The sequence below is a fragment of the Myotis daubentonii genome, chromosome 8 (assembly GCF_963259705.1).
Source record: "Myotis daubentonii chromosome 8, mMyoDau2.1, whole genome shotgun sequence".
Taxonomy (NCBI): Eukaryota; Metazoa; Chordata; class Mammalia; order Chiroptera; family Vespertilionidae; genus Myotis; species Myotis daubentonii.
Genome location: NC_081847.1, coordinates 68,949,783 through 68,962,973, shown reverse-complemented (window position 1 = coordinate 68,962,973; position 13,191 = coordinate 68,949,783).

Sequence of the window (13,191 nt, the reverse complement as noted above, 5' to 3'; positions counted from 1 at the left end):
CCCTCACCCTTCCTTTCTGTAAAAAATCAATAAAATATATATATATAAAAAGTTGGCTAGGGAAATTCCCTGAGGTACCCGTGTTGATCCTGCCCTTTTCCTTATTGCCTATATTAATTTCTTTATGTTTATCAGGGGAAGGTAGGCTCAACTCAACGGGTCTTAAGTTAAAAAAAAAAAAAAAGAAGGAACCTGTTGAATCAGAATAGGAAAACCCAGGAATTTTATAAGCTCAGGCACAGCTGGAACCAGCTGCTCACATGATGGGTAGCTGTCAATCTCTACCTGTAAACTCTAATGTTGGTTGGCATCATTCTCAGGCAATAGTGGCCCTCTTCAGCTCCCCTACTTCCAACGCCACAGAAAAAAAGAAAAGTGATTTTCCCAGTAGTTCTAGAAAAATGTCTCAGTGCTGATGCTCATTGGCTCAGCCTGGGCTGTGTGTCCACCGTAGGAAGGGGATGTCGAGGTCAGCCTCATCTGAACCACATGGGATGAAAATGAACGGGCAGTGGATCCCCAGTGGAGAATTAAGAAACTGTTGCTTGAAGAAGCAGAGAGGATTCTGAGCAGGCAAAACCAGCATGTGTTCACGACCCCAAGTTCCGTGAGAGGAGGGAAGGTGTTGGGTCTTGAGCACCACTATGTTTCCAGAGACTGGCACAGACGAGGCTCAGAAAAGACTTGTATGAACAAGGCCTGTTTTGTTTGTCTGATAGTGTAACCTGGGCCAATTTGGATTCCCAAAGGGTAAAAGAAGTAAGGATAAATTAATAGATCGGTGGAAGAGAACAGAGAAGCAGGTTTAGACTGACACATTTATGGCCAAGTTATTTTCAACAAAGGCACCAAGATAACTCAGGAAAAGTTTTGTTTTTCAAGAACTGTTGTTGGAACAATTGTGTATTCACACTGGAAAACATGAACTTGACTCCTACCTCACATCATACATAAAAAATATTCAAGATAGGTAATAGGCATAAACATAAAAGCTAAAATGTTAAGCTCCTAGAAGAAAATATAGGGCCCATTTAGTATGGGCAAAGATTTCTTAGGATACCGTAGCATTAATCATAAAAGAAAAAATTTATAAATTGGACTTTATCAAAATTAAGAAAATTCTGTTCTTTAAAATTCACTGTTAAGAAAAAAACCACTGGATGGTATACTTTAAATGTGTAAGATGGTGAATTTTATGTTCTGTAAATTTTAGTACTAATAACAAATTTCAATAAGCAGCCTATTGCTTGATTGTAAAACTTTAGATTTCCCAAGTATATAGAATATTAATACATTGTTGTCAAGACAACTAAAAAATAAAATAAAAATGAATCACTTAAAAATAAAATAAAAGAGCTCTAAGCTGGTTTGTCTCAGTGGATAGAGCGATGGCCTGCGGACTAAAGGGGTCCCAGGTTCGATTCCGGTCAAGGTTACATGCCCAGGTTGTGGGCTCAATCCCTAGTAGGGGCCGTGCAGGAAGCAGCCAATCAATGATTCTCTCTCATCATTGATGTTTCTTTTTTTTTTTTTTTTTAAATATATTTTATTGATTTTTTACAGAGAAGAAGGGAGAGGGATAGAAAGTCAGATCGATCAGCTGCCTCCTGCACGCCCCCCAGTGGGGACGTGCCTGCAACCAAGGTACATGCCCTTGACCGGAATTGAACCCGGGACCCTTGAGTCCGCAGGCCGACGCTCCATCCACTGAGCCAAACCGGTTCGGCTCATCATTGATGTTTCTCTCTCTCTCTCTCTCTCCTCTCTCTTCTTTTCCTCTATATCAAAAAAAATATATTTTAAAAAAGAAAGAAAGAAAAGATACCCGGCCTCAGTGCTCAGCATTGACCTCTGAACCAGGAGGTCACAGTTGGGGCACAGTCTGAGTTGTAGGCTCAATTCCCAGTGGGAGGCATGCAGGAGGCAGCCAATCAATGATTCTCTCTCATGGCTGATGTTTCTATCTCTCTCTCCCTTTCTTTCTGAAATCAATAAAAATATATTTTAAAAAATAAAAAAAGAAAAGAAAAAGGCAAGCCACAAGCTTAGAGAAAATATTCATAATATACACATCTGACAATTATAACTAGAATATATAAGGAACTCTTGTAATTCCAATAACACAAAGATAAACAACCCAACAAAAAAATTGGATAAAAGGTTTGAACAGACTCTTCACAGAAAAAATTATGTGAATATCCAATAATACATGAAAAGATACTCAATATACATTAGTTATCAGGGAAATGGAAACTAAACCCATAAGTAAATACCTTCACACAGCTATAAGAATGACTTTTTTACAAAACAGACACTACCAAGTGGTCTCAAGGATGTGGAGCAGCTGGAATTCTCATTCATTGCTTGTAGGAATGCAAAATGGTACAACCATTTTGGAAGAGTTTGGCATTTTCTTACAAAGTTAAACATACAGTTATTATCTGACTCAGTAAACCTACCCAGATATTCCAATCTTGATTGTGATGGTGTTACGTGACTATATATACAGGGGTGGGCAAAAAATAGGTTTATAGTTGTGAATACACAACACAGAGTAAATCTACTTTGCCCTCACCCCTGTATATATAGTCAAACACAGAACTAAAAAGGATGATTTTTAGTATATGTGAAACCTCAATTAACCGATAACTTTAAAACAAACAGAAAAACAACTGACAATAACCAAGTAATGGTGAGGATGTGGAGTAACTAGAATCCTCCTCTGTTATTGGTGGGAGTATAAAAGGGTACACCCACTTTGGAAAACTCTTTGGTGATTATTAAACTTAAACATACATCTAACATGCAACACAGCAATTCCACTCCTAAGTATGTCCCCAAGATAAATGAGTGCAGGTGACCACACAGGCTTGTACAACAATGTTCATAGCAACTCTTCATCACAGCTCCAAACTAAAAACAACCGAAATATCCAATAGTTGGTGAGTAGATAAACAAATTGTGGTATATAAACTTAGAGACTTAATTTTGTTCACTTCTGTATTCCTAGGATTATTTGCCTGCTTGGCACACAGTCGGGTGCTTACTATGATTAGGTTGTGATGGTTGGCTGGCTGGCTGGCTGATTTTAAAATTTGAATAGATAGCATCTATAACAATATGTTTATGTAAATATTTTCTACTGTAGGACAACTGTGTTATTGGTCCAAGAGAAAGGAAAACGAGATTTCCTCTCTGGTCCCATTTCCTACCAAGTGGCCCAGGTTCCAGGGCTCCAGTGACATCTTTTATTGTCCCAACGTGTGGCGGCACCTTCTACCAATGGTGTGCTGGGCTGGCATGGACCAGGTCACAGAAACCGATTGTACACACCTCTTCCCAGCTCCGGGCTCAGGGACTTCATGTTGGTAGCTTGAAGTTGGGCACGGCAGTAGTACTTACAGCCTACAACTGAAAAACAGGACAAATCAGGGCTTCTTTCCAAGATCCAGGGGTTGAACATTTATCATCACGTCATTGTTTAGTGTTGTGTCTAATCCCTGGCTGCCTCTTGGTCTCCTGTTGGCGTCTCAAATCTTCCCTCACCAGTGTAACCAGTTCTCTGCACCAAATTCCCACTGTGGGTATTTATTCTGCCTTCACTAACAAGACAGTAAACTTGTTGACAGAAGAGATGCATTTATTTTACCTTTGAAAAAATATTTTTTATTGATTTCAGAGAGGAAGAAAGAAACATCAATGATGAGAGAAAATAACAGATCCATCGCCTCCTGTACGCGCCCCCACCCCCACTGGGGATTGAACCTGCAACCCGGGCATGTGCCCTTACTGGGAATTGAATCATGACCTTCTGGTTTATAGGTCAGTGCTTAACCACTAAGCCACACAGGCTGGACTCTTTTACCTTTTGCTTTTAGAACATTCTAGATCTTTAAGAATATAATTTGCCGAAACCGGTTTGGCTCAGTGGATAGAGCGTCGGCCTGCGGACTGAAGGGTCCCAGGTTCGATTCCGGTGAAGGGCATGTACCTGGGTTGCGGGCATATCCCCAGTGGGAGATGTGCAGGAGGCAGCTGATCGATGTTTCTCTCTCATCGATGTTTCTAACTCTCTATCTCTCTCCCTTCCTCTCTGTAAAAAATCAATAAAATATATTTAAAAAAAAAGAATATAATTTGTGTGGAGAAAAACCAACTTTCTTCTTCTTTTTAAAATATTTTTATTGATTTCAGAGAAGAAGGGAGAGGGAAAGAGAGATAGAAACATCAATGATGAGAGAGAATCATTGATCGGCCACCTCCTGCACGCCCCCTACCGGGGATTGAGCCTGCAACCCGGCAATGTGCCCTTGACTGGAATCAAACCCGGGACTCTTCAGTCCACAGCGTGACGCTCTATCCACTAAGCCAAATGGGCTAGGGTCCCAACTTTCTTCTTTATGGCATTTTTCACGGAGCCTGTTGACTTCATGTTCTAATTTTCTTGTTCTTATGTCTTACTGGGCCTGCTGCCCATATGTCATCCATTCTTAGGGTTAATTCCTTCATTTCTTGCATACCAAGTCTTCTGCTTGTTTTGGTTTCCATTTTTATTTTTCTGGCATACATCTTGAATTCATTTTTGTTAGAGGAGTTATGCTTGTTTGATATGGAAATATAGGTCTAAAGCACTTTTTGCTTGAAAATTTTAGCTCCGTATTTGGAAGGATTTCCTTGCCCTGATATTCCCAAACACTAATTTGGTCTTTGGCCATGTTTATTCTATTTTCTAGCATATTTATGGATATAAAATGTTTTCCAGTACCCATAGTTCCAAGAACCATTTCCTGTTCTCTCTCTGATTGCTTCTCTTTAATTATAGACTGCTTTTGTTCTGGGTTGCCGCCTTTTTTTATTTTTTTATGAAAGAGGCAAAATTTTATAAGCTTTTTCCCAACTTTGGCTACATTTTTTTTTTCTGAGATGCCTTCTTTAAATAAAGTTTATAGGCAAAATGTGTTCAAAAAAGGTTTTTGCACAAATAATAGTGCAATAGCCATAACCAAAATAATCATCATCTTTCAAACATACTATGTTGGCAGGAAAACAGACACTGGCATACATTTCTAGTGCAAAATGACACAACCCCTATGCGGATAATTTACCAGTAAGTGTCCAAAGTGCACTGGCATTTCCCCTTTGACCCAGCAATTCCACTGTCAGGTATTCCTGTCACAGATACACCTGCGCACCTACAGAAGAAACGAGGACCGAATCTTTCATTGCAGCATGCATTATTGGTCATTGCAAGAGTGGACACAAGCAGCCCTGGCTGGGTAGCTCAGTTGGTTACAGCATTGTCCCAATATATCAAGGTTGCCAATTCAATTCCCTATTAAGAAGCAACCAATGGCCCTAACTGGTTTGGCTAAGTGGATAGAGCATCGGCCTATGGACTGAAAGGTCCCAGGTTTGATTCCAGTCAAGGGCATGTACCTTGGTTGTGGGCACATCCCCTGTGGGGAGTGTGCAGAAGGCAGCTGATCGATGTTTCTCTCTCATCGATGTTTCTGACTCTCTATCCCTCTCCCTTCCTCTCTGTAAAAAATCAATAAAATATTTTTTAAAAAAAGAAACAACCAATAAATGCATAGAGTAGAACAACAAGTTGATGTATGTGTTTTTTTCTCTCTCTCTCAAAATCAATAAGTAAAAAAAAAAAATTTTTAAGTGGAAACAACCAAAGTTTTCATCTGTGAGAAATGACATAGCCACACATGGAATAGTATGTAGAAATAAAGGATGAGGGAGCTCTCTTTTTACTGATAGGCCCTATCAGATAGGGGATGACCTCTAAGATATATTGTTAAATAATAAAAAAGCAAGGTGCAGAAAAAATTTATACAGGGTGGCAGCTTTTGCATAAGGGGGCTAATATTTATATTTGCTTAAAGAAATACAGGAAGTATGTAAAAGAAACTAACAAAAGTGTTTACCAATGGTAGGGGGAGATGGAGGAACTGGGTGGACAGTTGTCTTGATGTATTCCTTTTTATATCATTTTTCTTTTCTTTTTTTTAATTAAATCTTTATTGTTCAGATTATTACATTTGTTCCTCTTTTTCCCCCCCCCCCCATAACTCCCCTCCTCCCAGTTCCCGCCCCACCCTCTGCCCTCACTCCCCACCCACTGTCCTCATCCATAGGTGCACGATTTTTGTCCAGTCTCTTCCCACATCTCCCACACCCCTTTCCCCCGCAAGAATAGTCAGTCCATTCCCTTTCTATGTCCCTGATTCTATTATAATCAACAGTTCATTCTGTTCATCAGATTATTTATTCACTTGATTCTTAGATTCACTTGTTGATAGATGCATATTTGTTGTTCATAATTTGTATCTTTACCTTTTTCTTCCTCTTCCTCTTCTTAAAGGATACCTTTCAGCATTTCATATAATCCTGGTTTGGTGGTGATGAACTCCTTTAGCTTTTCCTTATCTGTGAAGCTCTTTATCTGACCTTCAATTCTGAATGATAGCTCTGCTGGATAAAGTAATCTTGGTTGTAGGTTCTTGGTATTCATCACTTTGAATATTTCTTGCCACTCCCTTCTGGCCTGCAAAGTTTCTGTTGAGAAATCAGCTGACAGTCGTATGGGTATTCCCTTGTAGGTAACTGAGTTTCTTTCTCTTGCTGCTTTTAAGATTCTCTCTTTATCTTTTGCTCTTGGCATTTTAATTATGATGTGTCTTGGTGTGGTCCTCTTTGGATTCCTTTTGTTTGGGGTTCTCCGCGCTTCTTGGACCTGTAAGTCCATTTCTTTCACCAGGTGGGGGAAGTTTTCTGTCATTATTTCTTCAAATAGGTTTTCAATATCTTGCTCTCTCTCATCTTCTGGCACCCCTATAATTCTGATGTTGGTACGCTTGAAGCTGTCCCAGAGGCTCCTTACACTATCCTCGCATTTTTGGATTCTTTTTTCATTTTGCTTTTCCGGTTGGATGTTTTTTGCTTCCTCGCATTTCAAATCATTGACTTGATTCTTGCGCTCCTCTGGTCTGCTGTCGGGCGTCTGTATAATATTCGTTATTTCAGTCCATGTATGCTTAATTTCTAGTTGGTTCCCCAATATAAGATCGAGGGTCTTATTAGTTTTCGTGTAGATCTCATTAAGTTTATCGGCAGCTTCTAAACAGTTCTTGAGAGACCTTAAAAGTGTGGTTCTGAACTCTATATCTTCCATTGACAATTTTGTCCTGTTTCTTTGTCTCCGCATTTTGTTATGCTTCCTTGGTGCACCCCCTAGTGGTCTTTGTTCGCAGTCTTATAGTTAAATCTTGATTGTTGTAGCTAATTCCAGGGAGGGTTTGACCTCCAGGCCAAGTGGCTATGAGAATCAGCTGTGTCAGCAGTGAGAGAACTTCTGTCCTCTAGGGAGGTGCTAATCTAGCCTTTGCCTGAGGCTATCCGGCAAATGCCTCTGTGCAGGGCTTGGGCGGGGCGGGTCGCACAGGATCAACAGGGTGGGCCGGAGAGAGCAGTTATGGCGACTCTCAGTCCTGTCCCCAGGGGCTCTGCCTCTCTGAGTCCCAGCACCCGCTGCAAAGCTGGGAGAGAAAGCTGCACTCGCTCTGACTGAAGCCAGACAGTCCCGCTTCTCCCATTTGAGTCTGGGTCCCTAAAGACTCGCCAGTATCTGGAGCTCAGAGTCTGCGACTCCCTCCCGATTGAAAACAACAACCGCGCCCTCCGCCGCCAGCCCGCTCCGCGCACTCCGCACCTCAGAATTTGACTTCAGCACTGCGCCTCCTCTGAGTGTCCGTGTGCGTTTCTCTTTCCTCCTAGTTGTAGGACTTCCACTCAGCCAGCGTTCCTGTGGTTCTGGGTGATGTCCCTTCCATTTTTTGGTTTCACTTTTGAAGTAGTTGTTCAAAGCAGCAAACTCCGGCGTTAACCTATGCCGCCATCTTGGTTCTCCCCCATTTTTCTTTTTTAAATATATATATTTATTGATTTCAGAGAGGAAGGGAGAGAGATAGAGAGGTAGAAACTTCAGTGATGAAAGAGAATCATTAATTGGCTGCCTCCCGCACGTCCCCTACTGGGGGAGATTGAGTCTGCAACCCGGGTATGTGCCTTTGGCCAGAATTGAACCTGGGACCCTTTAGTCTGCAGGCTGATGCTCTATCCACTGAGCCAAACCGGGTAGGACTCACTTCTCTTTTTTGAAGCTTATGAATATATTTTCTCTTAAAAATTAAATAGAAAAGTTTTAAAACCAAAATATATTGAGCACTTGTTAAGTGCCAGGTTCTATGCGGAGGGCTTTTCATATATCATTTCATTTAAGCCCGATGCTGAGAAGCAGGAGTAAAGACTCCAATTTACCAAAGAGACTGATGCTCAGAGAGTTGTTACTTTGGTGAGTTGTGACTAATTTGAACATGGATGCGGCTAACTCAAGATCTTTGCTGTTAACCACTAAGCTGACCACAGCAGTAACATTTAACGACACCCACAGTCCACCTCCCTATTGTATATTTTATTTCATTTTCCCATGTTCCTAGCCTATCCCTGCCCAAATGAATACATAGTTGCTGTGTAATTGTCATTGTAGGGTAGATTCTATTTCATATTTTTTAGGTATTATTTCTAACCATAGCAAAGAGAGCAGAGGAGAGGGGTGAAATTTGCACTCCAAGGCTTGTCATTTGAACCAGGAAAGGGAGCTGCAATGATAAATGGTGAATTAATATCAGATGCCTCCAAGTTAGGCATGAAAAAAGTGACTGATCTGGACTCAACTTCAATTTGAAGTGATATTTGAAAAACCAATTCAATATAGTTTTTTGAATAAAATGCATTTCATGATGTTGCCAGCGATGCTTGATGTTCCTTGTCTTGAGGCTGCACCACTCCAATGTCTGCCTCTATTGTCACAACACCTTCTCTGTGTGTCTGTGTCGCTCCTCTTACACGGACGCCAATCACTGGGTTAGGGCCCACTCTGATCTAGTATGACTTCATCTTAATGGCAGTTCAGGATGCGCTGGCCCCAAACATGGCACTTCGGCAGGCTAAATACTATAAACTGAAGGAATCTGAGACGCACAGGTGCAGGCAGGACTTCCTTTTTAAAAAATTTTTATTTGCAGTGTTTAAAATAATTATTTATTTCTTTAAAAAGTGAGATACATAGTCAAATTCAAAATTTATAGAAGTGGATGAGAACCAAGATGGCGGCATAGGTTAACGCCGGAGTTTGCTGCTTTGAACAACTACTTCAAAAGTCAAACTAAAAGACGGAACGGACATCACCCAGAACCACAGGAACGCTGGCTGAGTGGAAGTCCTACAACTAGGAGGAAAGAGAAACGCATACGGACACTCAGAGGAGGCGCAGTACTGAAGTCAAATTCTGAGGTGCGGAGTGCGCGGAGCGGGCTGGCGGCGGAGGGCGCGGTTGGCGTTTTCAATCCGGAGGGAGTCACAGACTCTGAGCTCCAGATACTGGCGAGTCTTTAGGGACCCAGACTCAAATGGGAGAAGCGGGACTGTCTGGCTTCGGTCAGAGCGAGTGTAGCTTTCTCTCTGAGGTTTGCAGCGGTCGCTGGGACTCAGAGAGGCAGAGCCCCTGGGGACAGGACTGAGAGCCGCCATAACTGCGCATTCCGGCCTGCCCTGTTGATCCCGTGAGACCCACCCGCCCCGCCCAAGCCCTGCACAGAGGCATTTGCCGGATAGCCTCAGGCAAAGGCTAGATTAGCACCTCACTAGAGGACAGAAGTTCTCTCATTGCAGACACAGCTAATTTTCACAGCCACTTGGCCTGGAGGTCAAACCCTCCCTGGTATTAGCTACAACAATCAAGGTTTAACTATAAGACTGCAAACAAAGACCACTAGGGGGCGCACCAAGGAAGCATAACAAAATGCGGAGACAAAGAAACAGGACAAAATTGTCAATGGAAGATATAGAGTTCAGAACCACACTTTTAAGGTCTCTCAAGAACTGTTTAGAAGCCGCCGATAAACTTAATGAGATCTACAAGAAAACTAATGAGACCCTCGATGTTATGTTGGGGAACCAACTAGAAATTAAGCATACACGGACTGAAATAACGAATATTATACAGACTCCCGACAGCAGACCAGAGGAGCGCAAGAATAAAGTCAATGATTTGAAATGCGAGGAAGCAAAAAACACCCAACCGGAAAAGCAAAATGAAAAAAGAATCCGAAAATACGAAGATAGTGTAAGGAGCCTCTGGGACAGCTTCAAGTATACCAACATCAGAATTATAGGGGTGCCAGAAGATGAGAGAGAGCAAGATATTGAAAACCTATTTGAAGAAATAATGACAGAAAACTTCCCCCACCTGGTGAAAGAAATGGACTTACAGGTCCAAGAAGCGCGGAGAACCCCAAACAAAAGGAATCCAAAGAGGACCACACCAAGACACATCATAATTAAAATGCCAAGAGCAAAAGATAAAGAGAGAATCTTAAAAGCAGCAAGAGAAAGAAACTCAGTTACCTACAAGGGAATACCCATACGACTGTCAGCTGATTTCTCAACAGAAACTTTGCAGGCCAGAAGGGAGTGGCAAGAAATATTCAAAGTGATGAATACCAAGAACCTACAATCAAGATTACTTTATCCAAGGACTTAAATGTACGACAGGATACCATAAAAATTCTAGAAGAATCCAAAGGCAACAAAATCTCAGACATATGCCGAAGCAATTTCTTCACTGATACAGCTCCTAGGGCACTTGAAACTAAAGAAAAAATGAACAAATGGGACTACATCAAAATAAAAAGCTTCTGCACAGCAAAAGAAACCATCAACAAAACAACGAGAAAACCCACTGTGTGGGAAAACATATTTGCCAATGACATATCTGATAAGGGCCTAATCTCCAAAATTTATAGGGAACTCATACAACTTAACAAAAGGAAGATAAACAATCCAATCAAAAAATGGGCAAAGGACCTAAATAGACACCTTTCAAAAGAGGACATTCAGAAAGCCAAGAGACATATGAAAACATGCTCAAAGTCACTAATCATCCGAGAGATGCAAATCAAAACAGCAATGAGGTACCATCTCACACCTGTCAGACTGGCTATCATCAACAAATCAACAAACGACAAGTGCTGGAGAGGTTGTGGAGAAAAAGGAACACTTGTGCACTGCTGGTGGGAATGCAGACTGGTGCAGCCACTATGGAAGACAGTATGGAGTTTCCTTAAAAAACTGAAAATGGAACTCCCATTTGACCCTGTGATCCCACTTCTAGGAATATATCCCAAGAAACCAGAAACACCAATCAGAAAGGATATATGCACCCCTATGTTCATAGCAGCACAATTCACCATAGCTAAGATCTGGAAAACAGCCTAAGTGCCCATCAGTAGATGAATGGATTAGAAAACTGTGGTACATCTACACGATGGAATACTATGCTGCTGTAAAAAGGAAGGAACTCTTACCATTTGCAACGTCATGGATGGAACTGGAGAGCATTATGCTAAGTGAAATAAGCCAGTCAATAAAGGAAAAATACCACATGATCTCACTCATTCATGGACAATAGAGACCATCATAAACTTTTGAACAATAATAGATACAGAGGCAGAGCTGCCTCAAACAGATTGTCAAACTGCAGCGGGAAGGCCGGGGAGGGTTGGGGGGCAGGAGGTAGGGGGGTAAGAGATCAACTAAAGGACTTGTATGCATGCATATAAGCATAACTAATGGACATAAGACACTGGGTGATAGGGGAGGCTAGGGGACTGTCTAGGGCGGGGGGATAAAGTGGATACATATGTAATACCCTTTGTAATACTTTAAGCAATAAAAAAAATAAATAAATAAACAAACAAACAAAAAAAGATTATTTTATCCAGCAAAGCTATCATTCAGAATTGAAGGTCAGATAAAGAGCTTCACAGATAAGGAAAAGCTAAAGGAGTTCATCACCACCAAACCAGGATTATATGAAATGCTGAAAGGTATCCTTTAAGAAGAGGAAGAGGAAGAAAAAGGTAAAGATACAAATTATGAACAACAAATATGCATCTATCAACAAGTGAATCTAAGAATCAAGTGAATAAATAATCTGATGAACAGAATGAACTGGTGATTATAATAGGATCAAGGACATAGACAGGGAATGGACTGACTATTCTTGGGGGGGAAAGGGGTGTGGGAGATGCAGGAAGAGACTGGACAAAAATAGTGCACCTATGGATGAGGACAGTGGGTGGGGAGTGAGGGCGGAGGGTGGGGCGGGAACTGGGAGGAGGGGAGTTACGGGGGGGAAAAAAGAGGAACAAATGTAATAATCTGAACAATAAAGATTTAATTAAAAAAAATTTATAGAAGTGTTTATGGTGGAAAGTCTCTGTCCCATCTCAGAGAGGAAGGGAGAGGGAGAGAGAGAGATAGAAACATCAATGATGGGAGAGAATCATTGATCGGCTGCCTCTTGCACGCCCCACACTGGGGATTGAGCCCACAACCTGGGGATTGAACCGTGACCTTCTGGTTTATAGGTCAACGCTCGACCGCTGAGCCATGCCAGCCAGGCCCCATCCCCCCTCCCCTTTCTTTTGATTTTAGAGAGAGAGAAAGGGAGAGAGAGAGAAAAGAAAAACCTAACCCAACAACATCAATGTATTGTTCCACTTATTTATGCATTCACTGGCTGATTCTTGAATGTGCCCTGACTGGGAATCAAACCCACAACCTTGGTGGATTGGGGCGATACTCTAACCAACTGTACCTTGGCCAGGGCCAGGAAGGACTTTCCAATCTTCCCCTGAAGCAGGTCTAAGACCCTCGTGTGAGAGGTGTCCTCCCTGTACCTGGAAGGAAGGAGCATCCTTATCTCCGGAGATGGAGGGTCACTGAGAGGAATCTGACAAACAGGCCTCGCTAACTTCCCCCCAGTTCACTGCTCTTAGCTCACATCCTTTTTATCCTATCACAGTTTCCAACAGCACTCCACTCATCAGCAAACCTAGGATAAAAATACTCAAGTTTAACTGTTTCTTTGGCTCTTCATTTCCTTATAAAGCTTCCCATGTCACGTAAAACTTATATTATTAAATACATTTGTATGCTTTTCTCTTGTTAATCTGTCTTTTGCTACAGGGGCCCCGGCTGAAAATTTGGAAGGGTAGAATGAAAAGAGATTTTCCCTCTTCTACGTTAGCTTGATTACATCAGCAAAGATCCTAATTC